The sequence below is a fragment of the Euleptes europaea genome, chromosome 9 (assembly GCF_029931775.1).
Source record: "Euleptes europaea isolate rEulEur1 chromosome 9, rEulEur1.hap1, whole genome shotgun sequence".
In the NCBI taxonomy this organism is placed as follows: Eukaryota; Metazoa; Chordata; class Lepidosauria; order Squamata; family Sphaerodactylidae; genus Euleptes; species Euleptes europaea.
Genome location: NC_079320.1, coordinates 45,374,130 through 45,389,849, shown reverse-complemented (window position 1 = coordinate 45,389,849; position 15,720 = coordinate 45,374,130).

Here is a 15,720-nt window from a genome sequence, read left to right as displayed (position 1 = left end):
ACCTGAAAATAAAATAAGTTAAGCATGAATAAAATTTTCTAAGTGGCTTATTTAAGGAAGTTCATTTAGGACTCTTCACAAATGTACCTACGTTCAGTACATTTACCAATTAGCAAATATTATCCTCACAATATAAGCTACCTGAAACTCTTTCACAACATTCATGACTGTACAATAAAACAGTAGGTACAGGCTCCACGAGAAGGATTACCATCTAGCTTTGATCAATCCCTCTTTTTGCACTGGGGTGGCCCCAGGACCAGGTGGTCCCAGTGGAGGGTGACCCCAAGGCTCTTCCCAGTGGCCTCAATAGCCAAGCCACCCGTTATAGAGGGATGATTGCTTTCTGCCAAGTTATTCACTCCTCAGGTTCTGCTGCTATGACTCAATGTCAGGTTCTTTGTATGCAGATGACACAGTTATATTATCCAGAACCCCTATAGGACTTAAAAGAGCTCTTGCCAGATTCGCCTTATATTGCGACAATGAAAAACTAACCATCAGTTTTCAAAAAACAAAGTTAATGGCTTTTGGCAAAAGCCCAAAACTTAGAGTCTGGAACTTAAAAGGGCATAGGCTGGAGCAGGTGAACATCTTTTAAGTATTTGGGAGTAGTCCTACAGGCTTCAGGCTGCAAGCAGGCCCACAGTAACTATGTGGCCAGCCTGGGGGATAGATCAATCTACACTATAACCAAATTCCTCTGCACAAAGGGGGCGCACTTCATCCCAGCAGCTCTCAAACTATATCAGGCCAAAACACTGGCACAACTGCTTTACGGAACACATCTCGGACCCCCCTCTTCTTGTTTTGCACCACTGGAACGAGTCCAGTGTAAGTTTCTTAGACTGGTTTTCCAGGTCCCTAGATGTGTATCAAACCCCTTGGCACGCCTAGAAACAGGGATGCTAAGAGTAGAAGCAAGAGTGTGCATATCATCCTTCCTCCTATGGTTAAAAATAAAACTCAATCCCCATGGTCTTCTTCCCCTGATTCTAATTGGCAACTTTGAATCCAAATGGCAAAAGGCCGTGAAAAGCAAGTTGGAGAGCCTGGGTCTCTCCCCCCAGGCTTTGCTGAAGATGGGTAGAGACCAAGCAAAGAAAATTATAACCTAGAGAGTTAATGATATTGAAAGGCAGTCTGACTTGCTGAGGGCACCCGGATTTATGTCCGCCCCTATGACCAGATACATTCCGGCCCCAGCTGCCTACCTTTCCATTTTGGAAAGCCACACTCATAGAAGGGCATTCACTCTAGCCAGATGTTCAGCCCTACCTTCTGCGGTCTTACAGGGAAGGTATAATGAGATCCCAAGCTCAGAGAGATTTTGTCCATGCAATTCTGGGGAAGTTGAAACACTGGATCACATGTTTCTTGGAGGCCCATTCTACAAGGTTGCCCGTTCTAAGCTGAATCGATCCATGTCTGAGAAAATTTCAGGATATTCTGATAAATTTCAGGTTAGGAAGCTCCTCTTGGAGGAAAATCCCCACCAAATTAGTGAGGTCGCCAAATTCTGTGCACCAATTTATAAACTTCGCCAAAGTCTTTTACGATAAAATCCAAAGAAATTACGAAAAACGAAGAAGAGAGGGGGGGGGGAAAGGTTTTTTTTTTATGTGTCAAAAAGTTTATTTTTTACCTAACTGTAAATTATTTTAATTATATATACTCTTTCAATTTAATATGACATAACTTTTAAGTAATATCAATGTACCCGTGGTAACATTGCTGTTATGTTCTTAATCTTTATTGGAGCAATGCTGCAATAAATGTACTACTACTACGACTCAATGTCAGCATCTTAAGTCTAACTCAGCAGCTTCAGGTACAGTCTAGTTGAGGCATTGCATTAGAAGAAGTGCAAGTGAATGAGCCCTAGATTTGTTCAGTCCTGGGAAAATGTCACTCAAGTAGATATGGGGAAAGAGTTGGTGTAAGGAATTGTTGAAGGTTCATGTCTGGGTATGTCCCTCTACTGCAAACTCCATTCTGATGAGCAATTTCTTCGGGTTGGAGGACTGACTCTATCCCAAGAAGCAAACTCTAGTCACAAAACCTTACACTACTACAACTTTAGATGTCAAAATGCCACATGACTCACATCATGATTTTAGGCACTTAAAAAAACATCCAAATATGCTGTATATTTTATAATTTCTCGTCTGTTTTAATATAAACGAATCCTAATTGCAGGATGCTTCAATTTATTGCAAGTTGCACATGTTGTACAAAAAATAGTCAACAATATTTATTTGTATCTTTAAAATAGGAAGTCTACTTTTATGCATTTTAATATATCTGTGTTCTAGGAACTGTTGTATGGGCCATTTAAAAATAATTACTGATCAATTTATCATCTTAAAAGAGTAGGAATTAACCTCTTTAATAACAGACGAAACAGTATTAGGATTATTAAACCTGTCAGTATTTATTTGTATGACATTGCATGACAGCTGGGAATCATCTATTTTATCTTGTCAATTTACCTTGAGGATTATATTCAAAACTCTCCATGTAACAAGTTATTTGCATTAAAATGTCTACGTCTAATTCACCACTGGGACTAGTTCAACTCAGAAAACAATTTGCATGCATGGCAAACTAGTTTAACCTTAGTTTTTCCTTTTCTTCCCAATACTTCTGAAAATTGGTAAGCTATGTTACACCCTAGATAAAGCAGAGTACAATAATTTACTCTAGCTGGTTAAAATGTTCCCTTTGGGGGAAATATCTGCCCAGAATTTCCTATAGTGGAACACGAGGAGGACAGGGAAAACTGTGACCTTTCAGTCTTTCAGCACCCTTTAATAAATGAATCTCAAAGACCCCCATAAGCTGGAATTTCTCTCTAGGTCTAAATACAGCACTAAAATCATAGATGTTTAACAATATATTATGAAGCAGAAAAAAGATAAAATACAAATGATACAGGGTTGCTATGCATTTAAAAGGAGCCCTATGCCAGAGAAGACCTAGCTAGGAACAATTAGGCCAAACACACTGTGTGGAGTTTCTCTGTATTCTTGAATGGGATGCTGAGATGAAAACCACTCCCATTGGGTGTGCCTCCATGTTTTTAACAGGTACGGAGTTGCTGCATTTAAAAGAAGCCCTACGCCAAAGGTGCAAGCCTCTTGGCACACACTGAAGGGCAAGAGCAAACAGCCTGATGCCCAGACATTTCAGAGTGAGCAGAAGAAGGTCTGCCAGTACGGGAGAGGGGCAGCTACAACAGTTAGGTACCTGCAGATCAGGAACAGTATTGACACCTATTTGTCAGCACTACTGATCGCACATAAAGACTGTAGCCCTGGATTGCTAAATAACAACAATAATGTATTGGATTTTTAGGCCACTGTATCCTGACAAGCCAGGCTCAGAGCAGCTTACATTAGTTATACTATTTAAAATCAGTACAATATATAAATAGGCTAGAGCATCAATTAAAACCGATCAGCTAGTTCATGACCATCCAAACTGTTTAAGGTAGCTTGACATCTGCTTAATCCCAAATCTGAGCCTTTAATGTTTCAGGAACAGATAATTAGTTGTGATGCCAAATTTTTTGCTAATAAAATATCAGAAATACACTCTGAGCTGGATGCTGGTTGTAACACAGATCCGTTAGAATAAATGCCTAATACATCACTTGGTCTATTTATGGACCATTTTGACCCAGTTACCATGATGGATGTTGACAGGATTTAGGGATATGTGAAGCCCACTACTTATGCCCATCCTGACTACTAAAATCATGTAAGGACCACATCAACAAGCCCATAGTGTCTATCATAAATCAATCACTAACTCAGGGCACCTTCCCTCAGCTACTCAAAGAAGTGGTTATCTGTCCAATACTTAAAAAGAAATCTCTACTGAATAACAGCGTGGCCAATTATTTCCCAGTCTCTATTCTATCCTTTCTGGACAAAATGACTGAGAAAGTAGTAGTGGACCAACTTCAGCTGTTCCTGAATAACTCATCTGCTCTGGACCTTTTTAGTGTGGCTTTAGGCTGGGCTATGACCTGGATGGCCCAGGCTAGCCTGATCTCGTCAGATCTCAGAAGCTAAGCAGGGTCAGCCCTGCTTAGTATTTGGATGGGAGACCACCAAGGAATACCAGGGTTGCTGTGCAGAGGAAGGCACTGGCAAACTACCTCAGTTAGTCTCTTGCCATGAAAACCCCAAAAGGGGGCTGCGACTTGACGGCACTTTATACACACACACGGGACAGAGACAGCCCTAGTAGCTTTAGCTGATGTCCTCCGTCTGAATGTAGACAAAGGCCATGGCTCTCTGTTGCTCTTACTGGATCTATCTTCAGCCTCTGATATAGCAGACCATGCCATCTTGTTGAGCCATTTGGAAACAGAAGTGGGTATCAGATGCGTACTGGACTGGCTCAAATCATTCCTCATGGTCTGAACTCAAAGAGTTGTTGTTGGAGACCAGATGTCATCAGTGTGAGACCTATTCTGTGAGATTTTACATGGTGTGATTCCCATACTTTTCAATCACTATGCAAAGCCCTCAGGACAAATCATTCATAGTTTTGGGGTTGGGCATCATCAATATTCTGATGACACCCAGCTCTGTATCTCCTGGAATTGCTGCCTGTCTGCTATGATAAATGGCTATGAATGGACAAACTAAATCCTGACAAGACAGAGGCAATGCTATTGGGAAGATGGAGATCTTGAAGGACCTTTGACTTCCAACCTTTAAAGCTGACCCATGCTGACTTGGTCAAGAGCACTGGGGTTATACTGGATGCAATGTTACTGCTAGAGAAGCAATTGAATGTCTCTAAAGAAAAACCTTCTTCCAATGCTGTCTAGCCTGGAAGATGGCCCCCTACCTTGACATGGCTGATCTGGCCACCTGGATCCATGCCACAGTAACATTTAGACTACTGTCACTCACTGTACATAGGGTTCCCCTAGATGTCAACCCACAGACTCTATCTGGTACAGAATGTTGCAGCTCGGTTATTATCAGGAACTAGGTGAAGCGTGCTTATTACTCCCATTCTTCAGTCACTAAATTGACTGCCCATCAGTTACAAGGCTCAATACAAGGTACTGGCTATCACATACAAAACCATTCATGGCCTTGATTCCCCCATATGTGCAGAACCACATATCCCCCATGATCCAGCACAAAACCTTTGCTTATCTGAGCAGGGCCTCCTGCAGGTGCCACCCTGGAAATCGGAAAAACCACCAACTGCCCATACATCTGCATTCTCTGTCGTGGCTCCCACCCTATGGAATGATTTGCCTGAGGAGTTCAAGAAGTTGCCCCACCCTCTTGGCATTCCACAAAACTAAGCAAAACAGAATTATTCAGGAGGGTATTTCTACATTGGTAATAGGGCTGTGCTCTAACCTGGCTAGTCTGATCTCATCATATCTCAGAAGCCAAGAAGGGCAAGCCTTGATTGGTACTTTGATGAGAGACCGCCAAGGAAGGCAATAGCAAACTACCTCTGAAGTCTCTCGCCTTAAAAATCCTATGGGATCACCATAAGACAGCTGTGACTTGATGGCCGGAAAAAAAAGGGCTGCACTGAACCAAAATGCTTCAGAAAGACACTTTGGACTGTAGACTATACTACTGCACATAGTATGTACTTTCTGTTGCTGTATCATGTTAATGATTACACCTTGTTTCCAGTTCTGTTTCAGATTTCTGCAATCCAAATCTTATTGTACTGTTTATTTGATGTCTCATCCTGTTGGTTATTTGGATTTAACTGCATAATCCACCTTGAGTCTCAGTGAGAAAGGCAAATTATAAATAGCAAAAATAAATAAGAGCCTCTTGCAGAAGACAGTATCAACTACACAAAAACTTAAACCAGTTTAAAATGTTTCCTTATACTGAATTTAATTAAGAGAAATTCCATCACATGGCCTGTCATCCGGTAGACAAACAGTACAAAGAAGATGGTGAAACTGAACTATGTGGATTACATTACCTTGAGCTAAATATTGCTATCCGGCATTCACAAAAGGAATGAGTACCTCTTCCAGATATTTATAAACCCTGAGAAGTCACCATTACTTCTAAAGCCTCAAAGAAAGATGGACTACAAATACAGTAAATAAACATATAATAAGGGGATATTAGATAATGTACTATCTCCTAGTCCAACAGCAGGAAGTTAGAATAGATATTTAGAACAGTGAAAATAGGAGGTCAAGGTTTAACTCCAGACTGCTTTCCCTGTGTACTTATACACAATGTCTCCACACCAACTCACCCTACAACAAAGATATCCATATAATCACTTTTTAAAAACCAGTTCTATGGGTCACTTCTATTTTGCTCAAGGCAACCTTCTGAATAGGGCATGCAATCAGAGCTGCTCATATATATTTCTGGCACTGTCTGAAATATAGGCACCCATCTTTAAATCTGAAAGCTACTGTAAATTCTGCACCTTTCCACTCTAGTATCGATCCTTTCTTCACTGTTACTGAAGCCTTCAACTATATGCCTCGGTCATGTAGACTTCTGCAACCTTTCCACTTGGGTAAATACAAAACGGTGCTACAAAAGTGACAGATCTGGTGGGGGGGGGGCAGAGAAGGAATGACTAGAACCCCCAATATTGCAGAAGGTTTGAGACTTGCAGCCTGTTGGGACTTTGGGGGTAGTGGTCTGTTAAATTGTTGTTATTTATTTGATGTTTTTATAGTTCTCTTGTTTTATTTGTCACCTGCTTTGGGTCCCAGTTATCTAGCAGAAGCAGGCATACAATTAAATGAATAAATATACCTCAAGGCCTAAAAGAGGGACCATCATAAGCTTTGGCAGTTTATGCCATGGGGATGTAGGTGGGAAGAAGAGAGAGGCTTAGAGCCTATGGAGTGTGCACATATGGATATTGGTCTTTCCCACCCACCCCTCCTTCCAACAGTAGCTCCAAGATGTGCAAAACACTGATGCTAGAGTTCATGGACCTGGATGATGGAAAGAAATGCATCTGCACATGACCGTAAGTATTTATCCCATGCTGCTGTACCCCAACAGACCATCAGCAACTAGAGTAGGGGTGGCAGGACAAACATGAAGACTAGGGAGATTATACTGAAAGAACATCTGCCACCTAGTACCTATTTGTTGATACTGAGAAAGCAGCAGCTGGGTTCCACAGCAGAACAATAGAAGCATGGGTGAAGAAGCGCAGACTCAATGAGGGGCTAACCATTGCCAAGTATAAGCTTGTTAGCTCATTTCTGGGGGAAAGGTACTTAACACACACAATCTTTAGTAGATCTAATGTCATGCCAAAAATTGAGAAATGGATCTAGGAGATTTGGTTCAACTTCATTTGTCTCAGCTGAGTTACTCAGGTCAAGCCATAATCTCTCAGTCTAATCTATTTCACCAGGTTGATGTGAGGATAAAATGAGATAAGCCACATGTACACTGCTCTCAACTCTATGAACAAAGTGACACAATAGTATTGTCGAAGGCTTTTACGGTCAGAGTTCATTGGTTCTTGTAGGTTATCCGGGCTGTGTAACCGTGGTCTTGGAATTTTCTTTCCTGATGTTTCGCCAGCAACTGTGGCAGGCATCTTCAGAGTAGTAACACTGAAGGATAGTGTCTCTCAGTGTCAAGGGTCTACCGGAAACCAACTCACACAGATCGCTACTTACACAAAAACTCCAACCACCACCCCCGACAGAAAAGAGGAATAATCAAAACATTAATGGACCGTGCAAGACGGATCTGTGAACCACAGTTTCTCAAGGAAGAAACTAATCATCTAAATCACGCACTGCTAGCAAACGGCTACTCCAAGAATGAAATCAGAAGGGCCATTAAACCAAACAAAAATCAGAAAACTCAGGAAAAACAGTCTCCCATAGGAAAGGTATTCTTGCCATTTATTAAAGGAGTCACTGATAGGATGGAGAAACTTTTGAAAAAACATAACCTACAAACAGTGTTTAAACCCACCAAGAAAATACAACAAATGCTACGATCAGCAAAAGACAAAAGAGACCCCCTCACCTCTGCAGGAGTATATCGTATACCTTGCAGCTGCGGAGAAGTTTACATCGGGACCACAAAACGCAGCATACAAACAAGGATAAAAGAACATGAAAGATACTGCAGACTTGGCCAACCTGAGAAATCAGCAGGGCTGAACATGGACTGACACAAACAGGACACAGGGTCTTATTCCAAGACACTGAAAGACTGGACAATTCTACCAACTATTTTGTCAGATTGCACAGAGAAGCCATTGAAATTCATAAACATCAGCACAACTTTAACAGAAAAGAGGAGAGTTTAAGAATGAATAAGGCTTGGCTTCCTGTTCTAAAAAACCTCCAGACTAACAAAGACAACATTCAACAATAGCCATGCAGATTAGCTTTGGATTATACACATTAACAGATCACTTCAGGATACAATGGTTCCATATTAACATACCATACCATCATTAGCACATTATCTTGATACTTACAGGACAATGATTAGCACATTACTTGTGCAGGACAATACTCAGCTCAAACCCAACCCCTTTCTGACTATATATTACTCTTCCTACACCCTTGACACTGAGAGACACTATCCTTCAGTGTTACTACTCTGAAGATGCCTGCCACAGTTGCTGGCGAAACGTCAGGAAAGAAAATTCCAAGACCACGGTTACACAGCCCGGATAACCTACAAGAACCAATGACACAATAGTGTTTAACACTGTTCATATTAGTACTAGGAAAATTCCAATGCTGAACACATTCTATTATTAAAGACTGCAAGTACAATAATACTTCATTTATAGAATTTGGGGAGGATACATGGTTTGCCTGTACGCATTGCCAAGCTCAACCTAACTCAGTCTTCCAAAAAACAGAACAGTTATGCCAAGTATTCGGGCTAGGAACAAGTTCTAATGCAAGGGAGTTCTAATGCAAGGGAACTACTGTTCCTTACATTTTGTAATAAGCATGAAGCTATGAGGTCTTTATGCATCAAAATGGCATGTTGCACAGTAGAGATACAAAAAAACCACACCATACAATATAACAGTGATGTCGTTATGCAATTCTCCAGGCAAACACACTAAAACATAACTTGGTAAAAGAATAACGCTGAATTTGGGAAGGACGACCTGTGTACTCACATCTAACACTAACAGCTTGGAGCGGGGAGGGGGCTTGCAGGCAATACATTTTTGAGTGGCTTCACTGAAATCAGAAACACCACATGCCCCCAAGCAAGGTGTACTACTATTCATACGCAAATCACCTTCCTCCTGTTGTGTACAAGAAAAGATCAAAGTGTATTTTTCAACCATGCAGAAACCGCTCCATTTTGAGAAGGGCTTGACACAAGGACAATCAGCAAAGAGGCACGTGTTTTTGTTTGGTTTTAATGTTTTTAAGGTGTATTTTTGTGATGCATCTTTTTAATTCATTAGCATTGTTGGTGGCCCTGATGATGGCAGAAAGATGGGGTACAAATTTTATATGTAATAGTAATATGACCAGTTCATAGGTAAGTTGGACATCAACGAGACTGACTATGCATGTAAAAGTTACAGCATTTTTAACACCTTAAGGAAATTTAAGAACAGACTCAATGTTAACTTTCTTCATGATACAGCCACTTACTTATACAAGTGTTAAATACCATGAAGTCCTAAAGCACCAGTTTCATTTAGTGACAAAGGAAGGAAATTGTTTGTAGAAGAGAAAGCTTATCAGTGAAATAATCTCATTCAGATACAGGCAAATGGTCAGTGTTTGGGAAGCAGGAAAGGGAGAACAAGAACGTCAGGCCAGGAAACAAGCATTGAGCAAAGCAAAATGTCACCTCCTGTTTCAAAATCTGAGTAACAAGTTCACAGCACCGAGAAAACTAAAGGAAGGAGTGAGAGAAAAGCCTAAAGTAAATGGAAAGGGGAATAAAAGGGCGGTGTCTTCGGGGTTGATTCAAACAGCTTTGCCCAACAGAGCACTTCCTTCCTCCTCCCATCAGCTCGACACCTGTCACTGCCCCACCCGCCGGCCTCAACACAGACTATGAACCGGGTGTGCCCCGGGCGGGGTGGTGGCGGCCTGTTTTCACCCTGGCAGGGTTCCCAGCCTTTCCATAGTTGAAGAGGCGAGGCTTTTCCTCGCCACTGTACCTCTATGCCGGGGAAAGCCGCACCCGGCGAACCAATGCCTGTCAGGATGTTAGACTCCAGTAGCACCTTAAAGACTCACAAGAATATTTTCTGGTAGGGTAAAAAGCTTTCGTGAGCCACAGCTCACTTCTTCAGATCTGAAGAAGGTATGAGCTTTCGTGAGCCACAGCTCACTTCTTCAGATGTGAAGAAGGTATGAGCTTTCGTGAGCCACAGCTCACTTCTTCAGATGTGAAGAAGGTATGAGCTTTCGTGAGCCACAGCTCACTTCTTCAGATCTGAAGAAGTGAGCTGTGGCTCACGAAAGCTCATACCCTACCAGAAAATATTTTTGTGAGTCTTTAAGGCGCTACTGGACTCTTGCCCTTTTCTACTACTGCAGACAGACTAACACGGCGACCCACTGTGAATTGTCAGGATGTTGAAAGGCAGAAATCCTGCGGAAGAGAGATGTCAGCCCTTGGGTGCGCTTGCACGGGGAGGCTCGTCGTCGGCCGTGCCTTCAGCCCTGCAGCGAACAGCTAGCCAAAACACCGACCCTGCCTCCTTGGACACCCAACTCCGGGTCGAGGGGGGGGGGTCCGCCTAACGGGAGGGCGCAGGCAGGCCTCACAGGGCGCAGAAGACGAAAAGAGCGCGAAATGAAGGGCCTCCCCAAAGACACATACATACGCCTTGCCTGAAGGGACCCGGAACCGGCCTGCCCCCTGCCGCCCTCATTCCCCCCCGCTGCCCAGTCAGGGCAGAAGGCACCGTCGACCTCCCGCGCACAGCCCCTGGACCCCCGCACTTGCCTCCCGTTCCTTCACAAGCCGGGAAACCGGGGCGAACGCAGGGCCGTGCGCAATCAGCCGTTGCCGCCGCCTTTACACGTTTCCCCCCCCCTTTTTCCACACACCCCACCCCCCCACACACACCGCCAGCAGCAACCGGAACTGCCTGGCCGGAAATAGAACTCCCGGCTGTCTCCGCAGGCCTCAAAGGGCCGATCTAGGCGGCAAGGCGAGGTGCGGCGCAATGGCGCTGCTGTAACTATGGCGACGACATCCGGGTCTGCTGCAAGGTTGCCGCGTCGCTTCCTGATAGCGGTAACCATGGCGATAACGTCCGGGGCCCGGTCCTGTCGTAATATTTAGCGTTACTTCCCCATAGCGGAAGCCGCGTAAATAACATCCAGGGTACTCTCCTGTCCTGAAAACCTCCAGACTAACGAAGACTACAGTCCACAATAGCCATGCAGATTAGCTTTGGATTTCACACATTAACAGATCACTTCAGGATACAATGGTTCCATATTAACATACCACACCCTCGTTAGTACATTATCTTGATACTTACAGGACAATGATTAGCACATTACCTTGATACTTTTTGCAGGACAATGACTCAGCTCAAACCCAACCCCTTTCTGTCTATATATTACTCTTCCTACACACTTGACACTGAGAGACACTGTCCTTCACTGTTACTCCTCTGAAGATGCCGGCCACAGTTGCTGGCGAAACGTCAGGAAAGAAAATACCAAGACCACGGTCACACAGCCCGGATAACCCACCAGAACCAATACTATCCTGATCGTTCCTTTTTGTACCATCTCGAGGCCGAAAGAATGATTTTATAGATTCAAGGACATGGTGGGTCAGCAAAAGCAGAGAACGAGTACAGGGCAAGATAGAGAAATGGGTGTAGAGGGGCGTCCCCCATTTTACATTACGATGCTGAGCCGCGCGGTGTCGGATGTTAAGGGTTTGCATAAACGCTGTTTCTGTGGCGCGTGCGACACAGACCGAGAGAACCCGAAGGAAGTCTTTCTGGTTGCATCTAACTCTGACTAAAACCTGGGTCTCCTCAACCGTGATAGGTACTGAGATCTGGCCATTTATGCACGGGAGGTTTTGCATTGGATTTGCCCCTCTATAGATGCACATTTTTTTCCCCATTTGAATCCTCAAAAACTCTGCATGGGGGCTTATTTTTGAGTTTTAAGAGTTTGGATGGGGGAAAATGTGCATCAATCCACCATTTATTCATGGAAGGTTTTGCATTGGATTTGTCACTCTATAGATGGCACATTTCCCCCATCTGAATTCTCAATACTCTGCATGGCGGCTTATTGTTGAGTTTTGAGAATATGGATGGGGGAAAAGTGCATCAAAAGAGTGGCAAATCCAATGCAAAACCTTCCATGAATAAATGGCCTATAAAACCTCCCGTGCATAAATGGCCAGATCTCAGTACCTATAACCGTTGAGGAGACCCAGGTTTTAGTCAGAGTTAGATGCAACTAGAAAGACTTCCTTCGGGTTCTCTTGGGGCGAAAACGCATGGTCACATTATCCTCCTGTAATCCCTGTTTTAGCCAGGATCGAACGCACATTAGGCAAAACGCATGCGTTCGATCCAGACTGAATCCTGGCTGAAACAGGGATTAAAGGAGGATAAAGCGACCATGCGTTTTCAACCCTGTGTCGCACGCGCCACAAAAATAGCGCTTATGCAAACCCTTAACATCCGATACCATGCGGGTCAGAACTTGGCGTCAGTGCGTTGAAGCCTGGGATGGGGAGGAGCACAGCAGGGACGCGCCTTGCTTCCGTGTGCAGGAACTGGGTAAAAAGTCGGATCTAGATTATTTTAAACGGATCCTCATGAATTGATACGATTTTTACATTGAAACAAAATAAAACCACCAGCATATTGTGGATCATGCCTTAGTCTATAGGCAACACCACAAAAATCATGCACCCACCTCTTCGTGGTGCTGCAATGTCATCAAAACAGTTCTAAAGCATGGATCATCATGATTTTTGTGTTGGGTCACCCAAGACTCACCATCAAATCACTTATCATCTCCGTAGCCTCAGATTGCACTTCAGAAATCATGGATCCACTACTTTGTTGTACTGCAATAGTGCAAAAACATGGTTCCAAAGTAGGGATACTCAGGATTTTTGCATTGGTTTCCCCCAGGTTCACCATCAAATCATGTATCATCTCTGTATAGACATATTGCAACACAAAAATCATGGATCCGCTGCTTCTTGGTGTTGCCATAGTGCAAAATCGTTGTTCCAAACCACGAGTGAACCAATGTAAAAATAATACAAATTCATGAGGCTCCATGCATCGGATCCATGTTTTTGCACCATTGCATCGCTGTGAAGTACTGGATTATTGTTTTTTAAATAGTTCTATCCGTGGTCCTGGCTTTGACATATGCTTTGATACTGGATTTGGCAGAGTTCTGTTAAAAAAATTAGAGATTCCATAAGCATCATTGTAGTTCTGGCTTTTACTCCCCCCCCCCCCCAGTGTGGATCCAGATGTAGTGTAGCTGGGAGAAGCACAGCATGGTGGTGGAGCTTCACCTTTACAGGACAGGGCATAGTGTGCCTGGCAAGGAGCATGGGCATTGTGGCACCTGGCTTTGCCCAGTGCCAGCCTGAATGCGGTGAGGCTGGGGCAGGGGAGGCACAGGCATGACAGCACCTGGCTTGGGTCACAGCCTGGGTTAGGGTTGCCAGGTCCCTCTTCCCCACTGGTGGGAGGTTTTTGGGGCACAGCCTGAGGAGGGTGGGGTTTGGGGAGGGACTTTAATGCCATAGAATTCAATTGCCCAAACTGCCATTTTCTCCAGGTGAACTGATCTCTATTGGCTGGAGATCAGTTATAATAGCAGGAGATCTCCTGCTACTACCTGGAGGATGGGGGGAGAAAAACGGCACCTCTGTACTAATACCAAAAGGTTAGGAAGGCAGTACAGGATAATATATAAACAAAGTGCAAATTTTATGAGCTACTGAGGTGAAACAAGAACCATATACATGACACATGTGTGTGTGTAAAGTGCCTTCAAGTCGCAGCTGACTTATGGCGACCCCTTATTGGGAGTTTTCATGGCAAGAGACTAGCAGAGGTAGTTTGCCAGTGCCTTCCTCTGCACAGCAACCCTGGTCTTCCTTGGTGGTCTCCCATCCAAATACTAACCAGGGCCAACCCTGCTTAGCTTCTGAGATCTGACGAGATCAGGCTAGCCTGGGCCATCCAGGTCAGGGCACATGACACATACAAAGCACAAATATATACAATATATACAATCCGCACAAAGCAGAAATGATTCCAAAGGTCTCAACCGAGTACCAGGTAAGTAATAGTATTGTAATTTTTGTGTATAAAGTCCATATAGAGCCACAATCATCAATGGATACGGCCCTTTCAGATCCACAGCAGTGGAAATCTTTCTTCAGTCCTTCAAAAAGAAAGTGCTGTTATACATACCTTCCCACACAGGGTAAGTGTAAATTGTTACAATCAGATGTCAGCAAAGTACATCACATAGTGCAGCCACAAAGATTACAATACTATTACTTACCTGGTACTCGGTTGAGACCTTTGGAATCATTTCTGCTTTGTGCGGATTGTATATATTGTATATATTTGTGCTTTGTATGTGTCATGTATATGGTCCTTGTTTCACCTCAGTAGCTCATAAAATTTGCACTTTGTTTATATATTATCCTGTACTACCTGGAGGATGGCAACTCTAGCCTGGGTGCCACCAGCCACTGAAGAGAAGCACAGTGGCAGCTGGCTTTGCCCTTTGCCAGTCCTGGTGCAGTGCAACCCGAAAGTAGCACAGTGGTGACTGCCTTCAGCCTGTGCTAATTTAGGATTGATGGAGCTGGCAAGGAGGAGCATTGCATCGGATGCAGCAGGCTCTAGTCTACAAAAACATCCACTGGACTAAAATCTTGTGAGTCTTTCAGGTTCCTTAAGAGTCCTGTTTTTATTTTCTAGCTTTCCCTTTGCTACTTTTCTCCTTCCTGGAGTGTCATGGGCTCCTCCACAGAGACAGAAAAAATACATTTTATGCCTACTAAAGAGAACCTATTGTCATCAGTAAGATGTATATTGTTGGGTTGAGGGAGTTGGTAGAGAGATTGGAGAGAATCTGAGTAAGGACTAGAATGGTAATCCTGTTGGGTCACCCAAATTATACAGCATTGAAAGATTAGTGGGGACCAGCACATATTGATCTTTAAATACTGACATAGAATCATAATCCAGGTATTAACAACATACCCTTCCTATGTCTGTTAGGTCAGGCTGTTAGCTGTTTACACAAAATGCTCACTAGCTGACCCTGGGCCATTCTCTCTCAGCCTGATCTATATCATGGGGATAAAATGAAAGGGAGTGAACCATGAATGCTACTGTGATCTTCTTGAAGGAAGGGCAGGACAAATATATCTTGACCATATTGTCCACGTCCAGCAGGCATAACACAAGTATAGCATCATACTGTTAGAGAGCATGCTCAGGGCTGAGTGCTGGAGAACATTTTAAATCCAGAAGAGAGTCAGTGTAACAAATAGAAGCCATCAGTCAGTAGAAGTTCAGAAATAAAACAGCTGTACTGAAGAGTTGTACATATAACCTAGATGAAAAGCTTCACATTTTGTTTCCTGTTTTGACACAGAACAAAATTCCTAAAGGGCTTATCAGGAATGGTTGATAAATTATGTCTCACACTTAAGAATCATCTAGGTGGGT